This window comes from Grammomys surdaster, unplaced genomic scaffold, assembly GCF_004785775.1.
Source record: "Grammomys surdaster isolate TR1022 unplaced genomic scaffold, NIH_TR_1.0 125581, whole genome shotgun sequence".
Taxonomy (NCBI): Eukaryota; Metazoa; Chordata; class Mammalia; order Rodentia; family Muridae; genus Grammomys; species Grammomys surdaster.
Window position 1 is genome coordinate 2,359,318 of NW_021620427.1, and position 21,463 is coordinate 2,380,780.

The following is a 21,463-nucleotide window of genomic DNA, read 5'->3' on the forward strand; positions in this document are numbered from 1 at the left end:
TCTCTGATAGTTCTATTAATATACTTTAAAAGTTTACCAGTTTTAAAATGACTTATCTTTTCTTATCGAAGATCAAACATTAGGCTAAAGGGAACCAATAAATGTATTGATTTTATTTTCTAAAAAAGTATAAGAAATTAGTAGAAAATTTATAGGTCATTTAATTGATGTGTAGGTGATATCACCTACATAAACAAGTATAGCTGTCATTTGGAAACTAATATTGATGTCAAAGATCGGAATGATTTTGAACTCTTTTTGTATTATCCGAAAGGAACAATGGAATTGAACAAATTTGAGACAATTATCCATTGTATTCCATTGGACTCTAAAACTGTACAAATTGCATCATTTCTAAAGGATACAATAAAAATGATTTGCAACAATAATAATGCTACAATATCAAATTAGAATTACAGTATTACTTTAATAGTTTTACCCCTCTTGTGACTTACAGTTAGCAAGGCAGTTGTTCTGAAATTCCTTGAGAATGGGTGCAGCATGCTCTTTGTCTTTCTAGGTCTTCTTGTGTTGTTCGCTTTATATTCCAAGTACTTATCAGAATCATGTGATGTTGGCTCTGTGCCAATTATAGGAGCAATTTTCTAACCACTAATGATATTTGATAAATCAAAAGTAATAATACCAAGAATTGAATGCTTGCTATATGCCTGGTATTGTGCTAAATATTGGCATTCTTCATTTCAACTGCAGAATGAGAAAACTAACATTTTTATGTAGCTTTTTTTAAAAAAAAAAAAAACAAGGTTGGTGATTTGCCCATGTGACTGACAAGACCAGCTAAAAGACGTCTTATTTGTACCTTTATTATCAGTGTGTAAAGATAATAGCCAGCTATCAACACCCCTATCAGCTACCGGCAATAACGTATGATTTTGGTTGGTGATAAAAGTGGAAATGGAAGAGTGCCATGTGGAAAGTCTCTGCAATTTTTCTGAACACAAGAGATATAAAAATTTGATAAGCTATCCTGCTCTTATTCTTACACAATTCCTAAGCCCATATTTTATTGGTTTATCCACACCAAGAGACTTCCTTGAGAAACTGATGAAACTGTGTTTTTAGTAGCATCATTTGGTGTTTATTTCTTTATGTTTTCGTTTGAGAAAGTCTGTGTGTCTAAATGTGAGCACTTTAAGGCAGAAATCACGGCTCTTTAGAGTGTAGTAAATAGCTTTGCCAATGATTCCAACGGGTGCAGTAGGTTACTTAAATAGGCCACAGATTTGTGCCTGTTCAGTTGGAGAACAGTAGGAGACTAGTTGAAAACAGATTGGTAAGCACTATAGACAGAAAGTACATAAATAAAACCAAATGAAAGAGTATTATAAATTTTAGTTTTAGTGTTTAATATATTGCATAGATTAAGGACAGAGTGATCTTAGACTTGAGAATGAATGAGTGTAGAAATGAATAATGGAATTATATTAAGTACTCCTTCTTGTAGAGCCACAATCAAAGCAAGGAGATTTCAGCTAGGTCACTGCATTGCAGCTGAATGTCACTCATTAACCTAAGAACTTCAAGTACATCTGCTTGACAGCTCCAGCAGATGTAAAGTGCAGAACTGCAAGCTTTCCTTAATGCAGGTGTTTGCCAGAGAGGTAAAATGGAACTTACCAAGTGATGGAGCACACCAAATAGGACTAAGAAAGGAATGTATATGTGTATGTGTGCATGTATGTGTATATGTATATGATATATGTATACACACATGTACATGAACACACAATGCCATTTAGTGAGAAAAAAATAGATGCCATGATTTTGAAGGACAGTGGGGAGGAATAGCCCAGATCAGGTTGTAGGTAGGAAAGGGAAGTTGGAAATGTTGTAATTAAATTATAATCTCAAAAATGATAAACAAGAAAACGAAAACAGAATTATACTGACTGACAGAGCACACAGAAGCAAGCGAATTTCCCTGAGCCATCAAATCATTCTTTGAGGAACTGTATTTCTGTGAAAAATAGAATCACAACCACCTCTTCTGTCTTGTAAAAACAGCAAGTTTATCTGACATCTGTACTTAAAAAAGGCATTTTCAGCGACTTCAAAATCTGCTGTAAAAATTCGGAAAACTTCTTCACTGATATAGGGAATGGTATCGAATTTGACATTTAAATGTTGAAACTGCACAATCCCCCCAAAATTCAGAGATTGCTTTCCAATGTGGACCTGGAGCATTTCAATTCTTTTTCTGAAACAGATTCAAGTAATAGTTCCCCATTTCACTGTTTACTAGCAGCAAAAGTACTTTAGATTGTGAATACCACTGTTGTGGTATTTCAGAAAATCATAAACAGAAAAAGAAAATGTTGACATATATCATATAAGATTCAGCTAGTAAAGTGTCATGTAAAGATAAAAGAGCATAGGAATGGATATTTGAGTATACAATTAAAACCCAGAATTAAATAATATCAAGTGTTATTATTTGGGGAAATATTTCATTGTTTTCTTAGTCTTCCTTATACAGCTAAACAATATAATTTTTCTTCATAGACTTCCTTCTTACACACACTTTATACTTTTAATCATATTATTCTAATATATTTATATATCATTTCTCTAATTTCTCTGTAAAGTTTCTCTTTCTGTGGGTAGAATGTGTGACCATTTCAAAATGGTGAAATGAAAGAGTAGTGGGAAATGATATAATCATTATATAATATCAAAAATAAATAAATAGGTTTACAAAAGCTGGTGAGATGTCTCAGCTGATAAAGTGATTTAGTATGATGTCTGATGACCTGTGTTTTTTAAAAAAAAGACCCAAGTACTGCAAGGAAGACTTAGCTCTGTTGCTAGTCCTCTGATCCCTAAGAAGCAACAAGCATGTGTGTGCAATTCAAGACACACACAGGCACACAAATATACAAACAGACAAACACCCACACATACACAAGTGCACAGATATTTAGTTAAAATAATAAAAATTTAACATAATATTGAAAACAAGATAACCATTAATAAAATTGCATATGCCTTCATATCTTACTTGGGATTCAGATACCGCTCTATTGCTCTAGGTAAATGTTTTAAATTATTTCAAAACATTTGTTTCTAAGTTTTCAAAGCAATTATGTGGACCTAGTGTGTCCATGACCTTCAGTCTTGGAGTGTGAACGAGGAGTACACACCTTTTTTCCATGATTATTCGTTTCAAATTGAGAAAAGCAACACGCAATAATTTTAATCTTCAACTTTGAATGTAGCTATCTTCTGTTCAAATCTTTAGTCATTACTTTTATCTAGCCTAAGAAGAGTATATATATATAATTATATATAATTACAAGGCAGCATTTTGGAACATATTTTTGCAAAATTAAGACATTAAACACTATACTCATCTTTTGCTGTTCACGGATCCCTGTTCATGTGTGTGTCCAGCTGTGTGTAGAGGAGAGTTGTCTCCATGTTTCCTGCACTAATTGGCTTTGTTAGATCTCAGCAAGCCTTAGGGATCCCGTTCTCTCGGACTTCTCAGCACAGGGATTGCAGCTCAGGGATGGATTGCATCATTTAAGGTGTCATTTCTCTTTTGTAATATTACCTTTTTATTAAGTATTTTCTTTAACATTCATCAATAAAATATGTTTGGATATAATCCACCTTAATTTTATCCCTTCCAAATAGTCCCTTTTATCTCTTCCTTTTCTTGTTAACTTCATAAACTGTCTTTTCTCCTTTTCTTTTTTTCTTTTTTGTTTTATTTTGTTGTTGTTGTTATTCTTGTTTTGTTTTTTTTTTATTTTGTTTTGTTTTGAGACAGGGTTTTTTTCTGTAATGCATGCTGTCCTTGAGTCATGCTAGCCTTGAACTCAAAGAAATCACCTGTTCCTGCCTTCCAGATCCTGGGATTGAAGGTGTGCACCACCATTGCCAAGCCTCTTTGTTTCTTCTTTAATTTAATGTCCAGTTAATTAATCAGCTGCTGTATTATATTCACAAGGTGTGGGACTCAGACTCTGGAGCATTAGCAGCTTTACAGGGACAAATCTGTGAAGGAAAGTGATCCTCCCTCTCCAAAAGCAACCAACTGCCAATTGTTCTTCACCCTTTTATGGGTTTTGGGTCTCCTACAAAACACCTGCACAGCTGTTCCGGATCCAAACTTTGGTCCTCCTGTTTGAATGACAAGCATTTACTGGCTGAGCTGTCTCTCTATCCGTATGTTTTAAAAATATTATTAACCTTTATATACAATTCATATTACACATTTTTTTAGTCCTGGCTGAAAACAAAAGAAGGCATTTTTTTAAAAAGCTAGTTTAGAGTTTTAGATTTGTAATCTTGATTTTATACAGATTTTCTATATGCATGCTTGGTTATAAAATCGTTTGATTCTGTGGGAATCAAATCAAATTATTTTTCTTATCTAACTGTAACTGTTGTCACAGACAGGTTCAAAAGGCCTGAGAGCTTTCACAATTTTAACCCGATCACTTCTATTACATTTGCAAAGATCATTGAAACACTAAATTTTTGACTCTGTTGTTTCAGAGCATCAGCACCGTCATTATTAGAAATTATTTTACAGGACCATCCAAGGAACAAATGACAATATTCATATAATAGTCTAAACACCATAATTATATGGCTATGATCAACAAAGTAGGATATAAGGTATATCTACCTGGTAATCGTAAATTAGGAGGAACTTGGTAATTAATTCTTTATATATTTTACTCTTTTTAAAATCATGCATCTCAGACTCCATTGGCACACTTTCAATTCCCATGATATCAGTTTTCGAGATAAATTTAAAATGAATCATGCAATACAAGACAATTTTGTTCATATAGGCATAAAAGTGACATTGAGTCATTGTGTCTGTAGTTAGAAGCATGCCAAGGAATCAAACGTGAAGTTTATGAATGGCAGATCGCACGTGAAAGCTCACAGTTAGCAAAGATGGAGGTGCACTATACACAGTGTAAATCAATCTCAAAGTAAGCAGCTCCTCTCTTTTCTCTGCTGTAGTGGAATCCAACGTTACTTCTACCTTTGCATTAAGGTGTGCAGAGTTGTCTGAGATCTAAATATTGGTCGAAATGTGTAAGCATCTAATCCTATTTGTCAGTACTCACCACAAAGTTCTGGCAATGTGATAAGCAATAAGTCTCTACATTCCTGGCCACAAATTATAATGCATGGCTTGGATTAGAAAGAGTTCATGACTGCTCTTTTAATTATATATGAACGCAGGAAGTATATTTCTTGCCAATAAGAAAGATGGATTAAAATGGTTAGAAAGGGAAGTGAATGTTAGGTTATGCTGAGTCTAATAAAATCACTGATAACAAGAATGTTTGTTCATTTACATTGACTACATTTTTCGAAGAATTGCATAGCGAGAAATGGAGCACACATGCTTTGGTTTTTTTTTTTTCCTAAAGTAGTCTCAATTTCTTTACACAAGAGTCACAACCCTCTGTGGAGGATGCAGAACACCAGCAGGCAATACCAGGTGAGACTTCAGTATTTCCTATGTACCTGGAATTATTTTGTTAGATTATATAATTATTTTCAGAATCAGAGCTTGCCGTACATTTGTCAAAAATACTGAAGTGATGTAGCTCATTTAAGTGGGGAACACCCCACTTCTTTGAATCAAACTATCCTTTTGTATCCTAGATTGCATCTTGTATTGAAGTATTTAATACTACTTTTTAATACTACCAATTTGACTCAAGTCAGTGGTTGAAAATTCTGGTGATCAAAACTAAAGAAGTAAATTTGAAGCATGCATACATAAAAGTGGAGAGCAGGCACATGTGTGACACATAAATGTAAATTATAGTCTGGCAAACAACCACACACTTGCAACAATTTCATACAAAAACGAATAAATGAATGTCCCGAGAGTGCTCATTCATTAAGTATGTATTATAAAATACACCAACGTTATAAAATTTTCTGAAATATAAGAAGGAATGTGAAGAAAAATGTCAAAGAGTATAAAAACTTTAAAATATTTCAGGTTGTCTATGATCTTTTAATGTAGTAAATGTTATAAATGTGATAAAAAACAAAGTGAGTATCAAGTTTCAATGGAGTTTTTAAACAGCAAAATGATTTCTGTGATATTTTTATTAAAATTAAAACAAAGTGTTCTGTACTTAATTTGTCTAGTTTGTAGATTGCACATTAATTATTACTAAAACTTGTTATATTATTTTTAAACTTAGTAATTCAACTTGCCATATAATTTTGTTAAAAATAATCATTGTGATTAATTTCTTTAATTAAATTTTAGAGGATCTGGAATTATAAACAAAATTAATTTTTGAACTTTGAATTTAAGATTTGAATTAATCTTCTAATGTCATACACATTATTGTTTGTTGAAATAGTTAAGGAAGCTCTACACTGTCTCGTTGTAACTTCTAAATTTTAGCCACACCGTGAGTAAAGATGAGTATACCTTTGTAGTGTATACACTACAAAAGTATTTTCCTAGATGAGAAACAGTGTATCATTTATTATTTTTAATATTTTTAAGAAAAACATTTTATGTTTTGTGTTTGAATGTTTGTGTATATATATTTAAGCACATTGTGTGTTCTGTGCTCACAGAAACCGAAAGAAAATCTTGACTACTGACTGTGACACTGGAGTTACAGAGAATTGTGAGTTCTAGTATGTCCTGGAAATCAAACCTGAGTCCCCTACAAGAGAAGCAAAGTCTTTTATTTTCAAGATATTTTTATACAGCCCATTTATTCTTTGAGATATTAGCTAAAATATACTTAATCATAAAAACAATAAGAAGTTTGAGCTGAATACTAAAAAGGAGTAGTATTCAACAAATATGAAAGGAGAAAATAAGGGTATGAAGAAGCAGAAGATTAAAAAAATACTACAAAAAATACTACAAGAATTGTCAAATTTAAATACATTAATAACAGCATAAAATTCATGTTGACATTGCACAGTTAAAAGGCAGAAACAGAGTGCCCTTAAAGCAACAAAACCATTTAATCAATGGTGACAGTTAAGAATGAATATTTACCATAAGTTATTTTTATTTTCTGTAAAATATCCACATTGTAAATAAAAAGACAGTACGAAACTGAAGGAATGAATGGATATGTGAATACCACATAAAAATTAACCATAAAATAGTTATGGGACATATTATTAATATTGCATGAAATAGACTAGTATGTCTATTATTAAATGAAAAAGGAAATGATAAACTCAGACTATGAGATACATGAAGATAAAATGTATTTGTATATAGATGCAAACTTGTCATTATAAGAAAATAGGACCCAGTTACTAGACATGTCTACATTTACAGTAGGTAATATACATTTTGATGTAGTTACTAAGTATATAGGCTATAAATACACCAAAATCATGAAGAACACAGCATATAATTCTATATAATAAATAGACCTTATTTTTTTCTATAGGAAACTATAGAAGACTGTTTCTGTGGGTATGTGGATGATGATAAAGTATGTGCTGTACCATAAACAAGTCTCCAAGAATTTTAAAGTACTTTAGCTTGTACTAGGTAGATTCTGTTCACCATGTATTCAAGAATACCACTAATTTACAACATTTTGCTGACTTTTTAAGCTATGGTGATAAGAGTGAAAAATAAAATTCAAATAAATTTGAATAGAGAATATAATTGCCAACTTCTCAATCTCACAAAATTTAAAATAATAGCCAACAAAATAGTAAGTGAATTTAAAAAAAAATACCATCTAATTCAGTGTTGTCCAGGGGTGTGATGTCAAACATAGATTCATACGTTAGCATCTAAGCTGATTTATATAAGTGCAAAGGCTTAAAAGTCCTACTATCTGTTTTCTGTCATCTATAGAATCAGTAAAACTTGTGATATAATCAAGTCCAACTCTGAACACCTGAGGTCAATGACTAATGACAATAAAAAGATATTCCAGGGGCTGGAGAGATGGCTCAGCGGTTAAGAGCACTGACTGCTCTTCCAGAGGTCCTGAGTTCAAATCCCAGCAACCACATGGTGGCTCACAACCATCCGTAATGAGATGGTTGACCTCTTCAGGTGTGTCCGAAGACAGCCAGCGACAGTGTACTCATAAATAAAATAAATAAATAAATAAATCTAAAAAAAAAAAAAAAGATATTCCAGTTCAGAAGGCAAGCTATAACTTGCATTTCTGCTATATTTTGTTCTATTTAAGCCATCAAATTCTAGTGGGGCATTCAAGATTGTTGAGTTTGATCAACTATGTTCAGTGCAGTTATCAAAATGCTAACCACTTATAGGAACACCGTTAGCGTCACTCAGAAATAATCTCTTACTTGCTGACTGGGATCAGTCCATTCAAATTTGTAAGTAAAACTAAATACTCTAGATCTATCTATATGAGGACAATAGAATTAATAGACTATTTCTATATTTAATAATCTATATGAGTATTATAAAAAGTGAAAATTATATAAAGCATTTTACTGAAAACTCCCTAAGAACACAATAATAGTTCTATGTAAATTTAAAATATTTGTAATTTATCAACAGAAATTGAAGATCAGTAAAATAGTTTTCAGAAGAATGTATTAATCTCTTATAGGACAATTGTTAATATGTTTCCAGTCCTGAGAGTTTTTAATAATTATAATACAATTACCATTCAAACTTATGTACACATTATTTGTAACCTAGAGAATGAAAAATTTAAAACATCTTGTTATCCAGATTACACCTTACATTCTCTAATCCGGATGAAATGTGATTTCTAGCTCTAAAAGTACCTTAGACCAGTGATTTTCACCCATCTCTAATGGAGTATAAATGGACTTGATCGGATAAATCTGTTCTTATAAAATCAGAGTAGAGGACTATCCCAATGAATTTAAACCTATTGTAAACCCGGAAAAGCAGTATTAATGACAAGATTCCTGGATGACACAAGGGTACAGAATGGAGACCCGAACGGCTTTACCTGTATTGTGTATTCTCCCCAATGGTGTAGTCTGAGATGCGCTACCAAATACATTGCTTAATTGAAGAATATATCTAGTTGCAAATGCTGGGTAAGAATGGCTGTCTGGACTTTAAGGAGGTTTGTGAACTCTAAGTATTAGGCAGGAGAGAGGGCAAGAGTAGCCTAAGCCAAGATCTATGAAACATCTTCATGGGAAAAGCTAGGTGAAATGTGTGTAAAAATGCACTGCATTCCTGGCTGTCATTAAAAGTCCATTTTTATTTAGTCTTCATGAATTAACAATCAACAGGTTTTGCATTGTTTTTACAGCTATATCCAACTTCACGAGTATAAAATAAAATAAAAATAGAGGTTGGATTAAACAGTAACAGACAGGGGTGAAAGGGAGTTGAATGTGCTTAACGAAATGCATTTTTATTGAAAATGACAACAGCACAGCAGAATGTCATGGATGTGAGAAACATTTTGCAGCCAGAAAAAAGATATAGTTAGATATCAGAGAAAGTGAGGAGGGGTAAGAACCTGGGTAATAGGATTTTTGCATTTCAGACACAATTTTGCTGGAATTGATAACCACATGGGGTTATTTGACTGTGGGAATTGCTATTTGATTCTGTGAACTATTGTCTGCTGCAAGCTGGCACAGAACAATGATTCCTGAAGAAGAGCTCAAGAGATTGGAGGTATTGGATATTTTAATTACCAAGGATTTATTTCAAGGGACAATTTTGAAAACCCTCATAATATGCCAAATGCTATAATCTTTCAAGGATTAAGGAGAGTCTCAAAGAAGCTAACTGCTCATATGATTTGATGGCACTGATTGAATAATGTTTTAGGGAGGAAACCTGCAGTGGCCTGCTGTTACAGATGTATGACAAGGCTTCTAGAATTTAGTTGATCAAAAACTTCAGTTAGTCTGTAAAGGAAATTTAATCTGGCAACATGGCTGCTTTGGCAAGCAATCAATTCACTGTCTTTCTAGGTCCCTATGAGCCATATAAAATGGATTATAGTATGATCTGGGTAGAAGACAGACATACCCTTGGTACATACCTTTAATCCCTAACAATGAAGGGAAGGTTAGTTTGTAGAAAGTGACGAATCAGCGAAAGATTTCACAGCATAAGTCAGAGGTAGGATCTGTCAAGCTCACTTGACAACAGACAGGGAAGCATACTTAGGATAAGCAGCACAGGGAGAAAGTATGTTTGCGCGTGCGCAGGCACGCACACGTGTTTGGTGTGTGTGTGTGTGTGAGTGTGTGTGGTCTGGCACTTTTACCAGGAAAATTTTACAGTGACAAGATGCAGACAGGAGAAGCAAGACAAAGGTGAAGACATTACAAGCCAGAGAATGAGAAGGAGCCCGAAGATTAGAACATATTGCCAAAGTTAGTATGAGGCCAAACAGAGCAGTTCAGTCAGAAGCTGAGAGAAACTGGATTGAGTCAGTCAGTTTGGAAGATTAGAATATGCAGAGGCTAGAAGCTTCCTGGACTAGGCGTAGGGTTAGTGAGAACAGAGAAGGAAATGCTCTGGGCTCAGTCATAGCAGTATATTCTCACAGCGTGGGTTTAGCTCTTGTCTCATCCCTCCATCTGAGGAAATAAACAACATTAAGGTTAGTTTGAGGAAATAAGCAACATTTAGATTAGTCTTCTTACTAAGAAATATACAATTTCACCAATGTGTGGTATGAACTCCTCTTTTTGTTTCACATAGTTCCAGGTAAGGCATCTTAAAGCCTGGAGAGGGCAAGGCACATCTATCTAGAGGCAGGGCTAGTTAAGTGGATTAGAGCCTTATATGGGTTGTGAACCAAGATCTAATTGCATATAGTTTTTCGTGATTTTCATAAGATGACAATTGAATTAGAAGGGCTTCAAAAGCCTTAGGGGGAAACATTTTATGTTTAATCTAGAAGTTATGTTACATGCTGTCATTTCTCTGATAATTAACAGCTTCACCAAGATTCACTGGAGATAGATACAGATAGAACTTTACCATCTACTGATAAGAAGGATGCACAGGCTAACATGTTACTGTAGAAAGAGGATGTGAGAGATAGGTTCCAGCTATGTAGTCAGTCTTGGAAAGCTAGGAAACATAAAAGAAATATACACTGTGCAGAAGATCACTGTTAGAATGAAGATGAGAAAGAAACAGATGTTATCAGACAATTTGTGTTGTCTAGAAAACCTGTGTCTGTATAATAGCAACAGGGAACGTAAATACAAAAAAAAGTTTGAACATAAAGTAAAATTGGCAGTGAAATTGCAAAAGATCAGGTATCAACAAATAAACACACCAGGAACAAACTCTTAGGAATTATGAAACTTAAGTAGAAGATATTTATTAAAAATGAAGACATGCGTACAAAGAAGTATTTCAAGGAATAAAAGACAAAATATTTTTAAAAAGTATTAACATTTATTATTCTAATCAGTATAAAAATGTGATAATAACTTAAATAAAAATAAATACAAATATGCAAGATTTTAAAGTGTTTACAAAGCTTTTGTTTTCATTACTTTGTATCTACACTCACACACACACACATTGAGACATATTCATACATATGTCTATGTAACAAGGTGACACGTAGGTAGAGGTCAGAGGACAAGTTACAGGACTCAGTTCTCTTCCATTCCAATATGAATACTCTTTCATGAAGAGTCATCACTGGCCCTAGAAAAATGTAAAATATTACATCACAAAAATGCATTTCACTGAGAACATGATCTACTTTTTGTATAGCAATAAACAATAATACTGCTAAGAAATAAATTATCGCAAAACTGTGTAATTTGTGTGCTTTCATAAATTAAAATGAAAATAATTAGTTGTATCTTAAGATTCACATTTGTAACTTATTATTTTTGACAAGGCTACAAAATAGGAGTAAACTGAACACATATGACAAAATCATCTATGTAAGTTCTCCCAGATGACAAATTTTCTAACCACAAATTACTCCAATTGCTAAACCACATAAAACTTGAGATTTCCCCTTGTTCTATAGGCACAGAGCCAAATTGTTATACTATATTTAATCATGGTAATAAAGTATTCTAGTTTCAGTAAGCTATTGATACCTGACTGCTGAACACTCTCTTTTTTTAATTCCAGAGTTTTGACATCTGATTAACTTGATTTTATTTTAAGACTATATCTTAATTAAAAATATTTTATATCATTTCTCCACTTACTTTTCTCTCTTCCATCCTTCTATGTACCATTTAGTCTCAAATTTTTGATCTTCTTTTAAAAACTGTTATTAAATGCATGTATAGATATATAAATCAAACCTTCTAGTAGACAGCTGCCCTATGGCTGTATCTTCACATACTTTCCATCATAAGAAATTCTCCTCCCACTAGGCTTACATAACCATAACTAATACCCATTTCAAATATCAACTAACTGGGGGAGGGGCAGGTTTTAAAACTGTATTTTGGTAAGACATAAAACTTCATTCGGATCCTGACAAAAGGTTTTTTTTAAAATATCCATATTAAATAAAAAACCAAAACAATAAGGAAGTACTTAAACACATACACAGACATACGCACACTCACACACACACGCATGAATCCAGAAGTATTGTAATTTTACATCTGCTTTGATTATTGTCTATTTTTATTATATTTTCATTATTGGAACAGATAATTTTACATTTGAGGATATAGTCTTTTCTTAAAATTCAATATTGAATTTCACAATGATAACAGAATGGTACCTCCTATATTCTTTTTGAATTATGTTAGAGAAAATATGTGTCAAACTTTAGCTTTGCGTAATATTTTACAGATACTAAAAACATAACTTATATTCTTAGTTCCTCCAATTTTTAAATTCCAATCAGAGTGATTTTTTTCCTACTGAATCTTTCCTCATATTTTGATCATGCCCTCATGTGGGTGAACACTGGCGTTTGAAATAGAAGGCAGTAATATGTTTATTACCAGATTTTGGAGTGGCAGCAACAGTGGAAAAGTAAATGTTGGTGGATAAAAGTGCTTAACCTAACTTAGGATGCTGTTAGCTACATGCCACATTCACTGCTCTGTTGCTGTAAAGAGGTGCCATGCCCAAGGTAACCCTTAAGAAAGAAAGCATTTAACTAAGGGCTTGCTTACAGTTCTGCAGGCTCAGTCGATTATCATCACGTCACAGAGCATGGCTGCAAGCTACTGCAACAGCAGCTGAGAGCTACATACCAATGTACATCCAGAGAGATAGAAACAGAAAAAAAGAAACGCAGAGAGACAGACAGAAAGGCAGACAGAAACAATGAAGGACAGAAACAGAGACACGGACTGAGAGCCAGGGTGAGAGACTGAAAGGTTGAGCCTGGTATGAGTTTTCAGAACTTCAAAGCAGACCACCCACTTCCTCGAACAAGGTGATACCTACCCCAACAAGGCCACACTGAATAATCATTGTTACCTTTTCAAGTAGTGCCCCTCCCTGGTGATTAAGCACTCAAATATGTAAGCCTATGTAGGGTGTTCTTATTTAAAATACTATAGTAATTTGGGACTAAGGGTCGTTAGGCTTTGGAAGAGGTGATGTGTGTTAGTGATTAACAGTTCATACAGTTTTTGCATGGGACCCAAGTACTGTTATTAGCACTTATTAGAGTGCCACACAATCTCCTGTAACTCCAGCTGAAGGAGATCTGTTGGCGTGTTCTGGTCACTCCAGGTGCCTGCATTCACACACACATACTCACTGACATACATCGTACTCACATAGTTAAAAATAAAATAAATTTAAAACAGAGTTCCCATTTGTTGGAGAAAAGCTTCATAGCATACATTGTGTAGAACACGACAAAGGGGTCGGGGATGGAAGTTGTATGCTATATTGTTCATGTCATTACATCAATTTGGGTCTTGATTAAACAAAAGTTCCTAAACTCCTCTGATAACTTGTATCTAAGATACTTTTTTTTTTCAAGCCCATGTTCTACTTTCAGTTGCTATTATTCTTCCTATAGTCCACGTAAAGGACATGAGGAGCTACTTCTGGGCATTATTTGTACCGTATTGTGTGTTTATATTTCATCTACCGTCAAGCTCATTTCTAATTCTACACTTCCAGGATCCTTATATATAAGTCCATTTTAACTTTGCAGGAAAATGTTAAGATTGTATACTAGGATAGTCGATAGTAATAATGGCAATGAATATTAAAATTATTATTTATGTAATATTTAATATCTGCCAGGAATTTACTTGCACATATATAGCATGTATGTATGTATGTGTGTGTGCATACATTACATATATATATATATATATATATATATACACATACACACACACACACACACATATATATATATATACACACACACACGCACACACACTTGTGTGTGTGTATGTGGTGAATGTGCCTATGTCTATATCTGTGTGTGTGTAAGCACACAAGCACATCGATCTTAAGAAAGGTACTATGAATTTCATTACAAGGGGCTATGTGAAGCTATCATTACAGGAACTGACTTTACCTTCTGTGATTCTTGAGTAATATAAAAGATAATGTGTGCCTATTTTCATTGTGATAATTAGTAACAGGCAAACTGGAGAAGACTGATGAGAAAAAGCAGCCAGTACAGGTCCTGTCAAGAGAGAGCTGAAACTTCTGTGAACACTCATACCCATCCTTAACAGTCCTGGGAAAGCCCTTGGCTGCTGAACACTGTTGAGAAATTTTAGCTGTGTCACCATATTCCTGCTTGGAACTTGGACAGCCTCGAGATATTGGTTTTAAAATCTGCCTGTGCTGCTTAGCTTTGTACTTTTAAAATGGAAGGATGAGTACTCTTGAACTTGTTTTATTAATATGCTAATAAAATGATCTTACTCTGTGGAATCTTTCACTCACTGGCCAAGACCAATTAAAAAAAATATAATGCTGTTTCATTCACGTGTTTTCATTGTCGTGTGATCACAACGAATGGAGTAAATTGAGAAATGGTGGCAGAATGTTAATCATCACATGACAAAAGAAGAGAAACAGGCTTTGAAATATAATCTAACTTGCGTTCAGATTATAACCGTAAAGTCCAAGTTTCCGTATCGCAGAATCAGGACCTGTCTCGTAATCATTCCTAAAGGCAGCTCTTCAAAGCTATTACTTTTCTGACTCCTCTTTTCTTTCTATTATGACTTTCGAAAACAAGACAAGACCAACTGCGGTTTTTAAATTAACATTTTTCCCCGTGATAAGTTAAGAAATAAAATAAGCATGAGGAGTACTTGAAAAGTTTTACAGAACTGGTCTTATTAAAGACAGAACTGAATAAGCTAACTAATAAAGATACACATATATACATTAAGATAGAAAACCGTGAAATGCGGTCTAAAGCCTTCCTGAAAGAAGCTTTTGGAAATCAGGTTTACTGTTTAAGTACCGTTCCTAACAAGTATTGTGAGTATCATTGTGAAGCTGTTCAATTTGAGTCCCAGTAAGACACTTGCACATTAAAAATTATGAGCAAATGAATGACAACTGTTACCAAATGAGCTATAATAGCTAGTGCGCATTGATAGATTTTTTTCTTGTTCAAAAGAGTGACATATAGTACACATAGTTTGAAATGTTGTTTTACAATTGGCTTCATTCATTTTAATTCTCAGTGTCTAGTTGGAACAAATGTGATTTAGATCTAGTCTATACCCTTTATGGTCTATATAATTTTTTTCATTTATATCCACAGCAATAAATACACTATATGCTATATTAAAAGTAAACTTTCTCACAGACAATAAAGGAAAACTTCATAGGAATTTGTATTACCAGTAAAAAGAATTTTTTTTTAGGATGTTGAATTTTTTTTGTTTTTTTCTTTTTTTAAATTTGTAATAAAATAATGTATATTAAAAAAAAAGTTTTTAACATTTTATTTCAAAATGATAGTGTAACTGTTTATCTGTATGGATTCATTATTTTCTGGAAAGTTCATGGTCAATATTTTAGTGGAACTTATATTAATAATCGGGACTATGATTTTATGATTTGGCTGTATATGAATTTTTCTCTGTTTTAGAGTTGTCCAATTTTTAAGGAAAAAATTTCATCATTAAAATACCATACTATGCAGAATATTTTGTTCTGTATTTTGAAACTATTTATATCTTCTGCTGTTAAAAATATCTTATTTAAATACCTACAGGACTTTTCACTGAGACAATGAACTTATATTCAAAGTACAGGGTAAGAAATGTTAAAAGTAGGAATAATGTTCTTCTTTTAGTTTTTAATAACAAGACCCTGCTTACATATAACATTACATAACAAATAGCAATACACTAGATGCTTATTCCTCTCCATGGGCATTTTAATTATATGTGTTGGGACAATTCAATTCATGATTCACAACAGGTTTTTGTGGCAAAGCAGAAGAGTAATAAAACCAGGGTTCACCACTTCATGACATAAACAGTAGATGCTCTGTTCACATACAGAAGCCATTAGATTTTTTTCCAGTTACAACATCATCACTCAGATTAACTTAAAAATGCATCTCACCTAGCTGCTCAATAAACAAGCATGCTATCCTGAGAGTTAGTTACACTAAAATACATTAATTGAAACATCTATATTAAGGAGAGAATCGATAATGTGTCCTAGGATTATTTTGTATTATGAATATATATTTGCATAACATCATATTCAATAAGAAAATAAAAATCCTGGATATTGAAAATTTATAAACAACTCTGAAACAAAATATCTCTGTAAGAGAATAAAACTGCAACTTCTACAACTTTTAATTTAAAGAGTATAGTAAGGTTTCACTAATTATTATAAATATTATGTTTGTTTCAACTCTAATTGAGGTAGCACTCATCCACAAAAATCTCCTTCATACAATCTTCATAATAGATTAACTCTGAAAGGCCTCATCTTCTGAACACAATTTGATGGCAATTATACCATGGTGCAATGTTGAGAAACGTTACAAATTATAGGGTCAGGTTCTAGAGGCTCTAAACATTGAAGAGAATTATCTTCTTAAGGTTTTAATCATCCAGACTTTTAATCAAAGTTTTACTTTAATATTTGAATCATTTTAAGGTACGTTTAAAAATTAAGTTAAAAGGTAACGTGTTTTAGTTCATTGTAACTTTTGTGTCCTTCTTTTCAACAGAAATTTCACTCTGGTAGATTCACCAAGCATTTTTGTTTGTTTGTTTTGTATAGACAATTGAAGATAGAAAAAAGTATAATGTATAGTTCATAAGTGGTTTATATTAATGTGATCAAATTAATCTTGTAGCTTTGTGGGGGTTCTGGATTATTCAGTGTGTGGATGTGTGGGAATGGACTTGTGTACAGGTGCACATGGATGACAAGCTTAAGTGTCATTCCACAGGGGCCATGACTTTTAAGTCAACCAGATTCTGACTGTTTACACACTTTCTGTTAGGAACATATAGTTCAGTACTAATTTAGTTTTTCAATATGGGCTCTGAGATTAGAGTTCACTTCTCTAACTTGCAAAGCAAGCACTGTCCAAATTAAAATAATTGGTCTGCCTATTTGTTTTAACAACACAAATACCTGTTTTTGTTACCTGATATTTAGCTACTTAATAGGGTTTTCTTTTGACAAATAGAGAAACGTAACATATAAAACATTTTTTCCATACCAACTCAATTTTGTATACCCTTCTCAATTTGTACTGTCAATTTAATATCTAGACTGATTTGCATTTACCATTAAAAGAGAAAAAGAGCTAGAATCAGAACTAGTTAAGGGAATTTGATATATGAAAAATGTCCTATTCAAGTACTGACTCATAGTCAAGATTTATCTATTTTATCAGTTTTCAACTCTAATACACACACACACACACACACACACACATATATATATATTTCTGATAATTTTGGATTTTCTTTATTCTTATTTTTCTAACACTTGAGGTGAATTGTCAACTATTTGCTTCTATTTTTTTTGTGCTTATTTTGCTCTAGATGTTAATCGATACCTATAGATGACCCATGTAGTCAAGTTTGTCATGTTTCCTGTAGAGTCTTGTTGTACACTACTTCTATTTGTATATTTATTCATTAGGGAATGAAATTTGGTTCTTTTTTGTATTACTCTTTATAATAAGTAATCAATTCATATGATTTTTTACAGATTGCAGAGTTTTCTTATTACTTGATATTTCTTTTCTCCTTGTGATAGTTTTTTTATCATTTCATATTTTTGGATTGTAAACTTTTATGTATCAAAAGATTATTTTGGGCCGTGTTTTATGTGCTAGTGAGAAGGATGTACATGTGCAGGTGGGTATCAGTGGAATGATGCATGGTTATTCATTAATTCTCTTGGTTCTGTGGTGAAATTCAACTCTATTATTTCTTGTTCTGCTGTTTTCAATGATTGTTTTGGTAGTTTTTGCTTTTCAGGGTCTTCTTGGTTTTGTTGTTGTTTTTTCCTAATCTTATTTTTTATTTTACTTCATGATGTTGTAGTATAATTACATAATTTCTCCCTTTTCTTTCCCCTCTCTAAACACTGTCATATACCCCTGTTTGCTCTCTTTCTAATGCATAGTTTCTCTTTTTATTGATTATTGTACATACATATATACATACATACATACATACATACATGCATTTGCATAATCATACTTTGCTAAATACATAAAGATTACCTGATAAGTCTGTATAATATTACATGTATGTATGGTTTCAGGGCTGACCATTTGGCATTTGACATTTTATTTTATTAAATTATTTTATTTACTTGCATTCCAAAAGTTACCTCCCTTCCCGGTCACCCCTCCTGTGTTCTTCGTCTCTTCTCACCTCCCTCTGCCTCTGAGAGAGTGCTCCTTCACCTGCCCACCCACCCCAACTCATCCCCTCCTCAGCTCCATTAGCATCCCTCTTACCTAGGGCAACAAGTTTCCACAGGATTAAGCACATCCTCTCCCACTGAGGCCATACAAGGCAGTTCTCTGCTACTCATGTGCCCATGGATGTTCCTTAGTTTTGGCTTAGTCTCTGGGAGAAGCTGCTGAGAACTGCCTATGGCAAAGTGGGAAATGCAATCTTGATAAAAAGCCATTTCAAAAAACAATTCCATAGGGAATGTGTTCATGCATGATTTTAAATGAAGATACGGAGATGTATTTATGAGATAGTGATTTACAGAATTTCTTTTTCATTATGTTGAGTATGGGTATAGAGAAATGTTCTAAAAATTTTTATCCTCATGTCAGTGTAAAATCATTTAGCAGCTACATACATGGATAGTGACTGTGGTGTTTTATAAATAGACAAAGAGAGCAGGAATAGTTTGGTGGAGGTGAGGTAAGGTGTGGGGGAAGGGGTTGCCTCTGAGGGACCACGCTGTGGCATCCCTTCTCCCGGAGGGACTAGCCACATACTGTACATTATAGAATAGACTTTATTCAGAGCATGTGGAAGGGAGATTAGAGAGTAGAGACAGAGAAAGGAAGAGAGAGAAAGTAGAGGAGTAAAGGCTGGTCATGAGCACATGGATAGAGAAGGTGGAAGGGAATGGTCAGAGAGGGGTTTAGGAAAGGGAGTAAGAGCAGGAGAGCAAGAGAAAGAGGAGGGGGAGAGCAGCCCTTTTATAGTGAGTCAGGCATACCTGCCTGTTGCCAGGTAACTGTTGGGCAGAGCCTGGACAAAATGCTAACACTATGCCAAAAAGTTTGTGGATACTTAAAAAAAATTATCTCATAAATAGAGAATACTTTCCAAATACAAATACAGTCCTTTTCTGTTAGGTAAGACTGATATTGTTACTTTATGGGAAGAAAGGTTTGTAGGATGAATATAGCCGTGAATATTGTTTGGTGACTTGAAATAAGAATAAAAAGAAATTCTTTTTTTTTTTTTTTTTTGAGGGACACATTACATGACTAGCAACTCACAAATGGAGCTTACCAGATTTTTTTTAAATAAGTGAAGCAGTTTCAATATAATTACAGTTATGTTTATAAAGAGTAACCAGGTGTTACCTATGGCAAGATTGTGACCTCAGCGCCATGTAGCCTAGGTTTGCTAGCAGCATGATTGTCATCTCTCGGTGTGTAGTATTGACTTTTAGAGTCAGGAGTGGAAGGAGATGAGTAACTGTGACTTGAAATAATTTTCCTGACTAGTGCTAAACCACACAATTCCCTCTCTAGGTTTTGGTTTACATTTTACCTACCTCGGACAAAATAATGTATTAAATATTGTTCAATATTTTTCTTAAAGCTTTTAATATCAAATGTCCTCCAATCTGAGAAAAACATTCTTACGTTTTCAGTACAACTTATTGAAAAATACTTTAGTCATCTTAAATATTTGCCATGTCATTTTACTTTAATGAGTAATGAGTAATTTCCTGTCAATTTAATGATTGACATGAAATCCTTGAATTCACCCAGTAGAACCTACATCTTCTTTGTCTGAATTACTACAATAACAAAAGGGCCAACTTATTCTTCACTGTCTCTGGTGCATTCCCATGGATTCCATCTGCTACTGTGAAATACCTCTTAAACTCCACTTTGTAGACTCTCGTATTCCACTGCCTAGAACTGCTCCTTCACTATGAACATATAAAGTTCCGAGTATTCAAAACTGTCACATATTTTGAGAAAATTAGTTTCATGCACAAATGCCCTAAAATGGGCTTTGTGCTAAATATCCCATCATGAGTTGAAAACATTATTAAGTAAATAATGGTATTACAGAACTTCAATAGAAGCCTGGAGAGGAAGGCTTGAAGATAAGTGTTATTAAAATGCTGGTGGGAAGATTATCAGTGTCTTACATAGCATCTACTAAGCTTCCTAATGAAGTCCATTATTGCTACAATTAATTCACTAAATTTAAATTGTATTTCTAAAAGCACAATTTTGGTTATTGCTGAAAAGAGACTACCTTAAATGTGCCCAAAAATCTATGTTAACTTGTAGCTAAGTAAAACATCTGACACAAAGCCTGTTTCATGTATGATATATGTGTGCTGAGTAAGAACAGAAGATACATTCTCCTCTCCTCTGCAAGTTGAGGAAAATATCACATATCACTATCCTGGAAAAATACCCAAATTGAACAGTCAAAATACATTTTCTATTGAGTTCATACTATTTTTGCACTACTGAATAGTCTAAAATGTCAAAGGTGAACTCTTTTAGTTCATAGTCATCTGTAATTAATAAAGAAGATGGGATGTTTTGAATTGTGATTTCTTCCCTCTGTAAATTTTTGCTCTTAATTGTTTTTCAAGAGATTTTTGGGTTGATTCTCTTTTTTCATCCACTTTCCTCCTATGTTCTGTATCTCACTTGGTCTTATCAGAGAATAGCTCCCTCTAAAGCAATGCTAAATTCTTGTCCAACTGGAGAACTTTCCTACTTGAAATAAATAGTAGCAGGGACTTGCCTGCTACTGTGTGTCCGAGTCAGTATATATATATATATATATATATATATATATA

General features: G+C 33.4%; 1 protein-coding gene across 2 annotated transcripts in view; it reads left to right on the forward strand.

Annotated features, from left to right (window-relative positions):
* The window catches only part of LOC114638372 (ephrin type-A receptor 5), a 250,160-nt gene that overhangs the window by 142,160 nt on the left and 86,537 nt on the right, over window positions 1–21,463 (forward strand). The gene's annotated exons all lie outside the window — the stretch shown is intronic.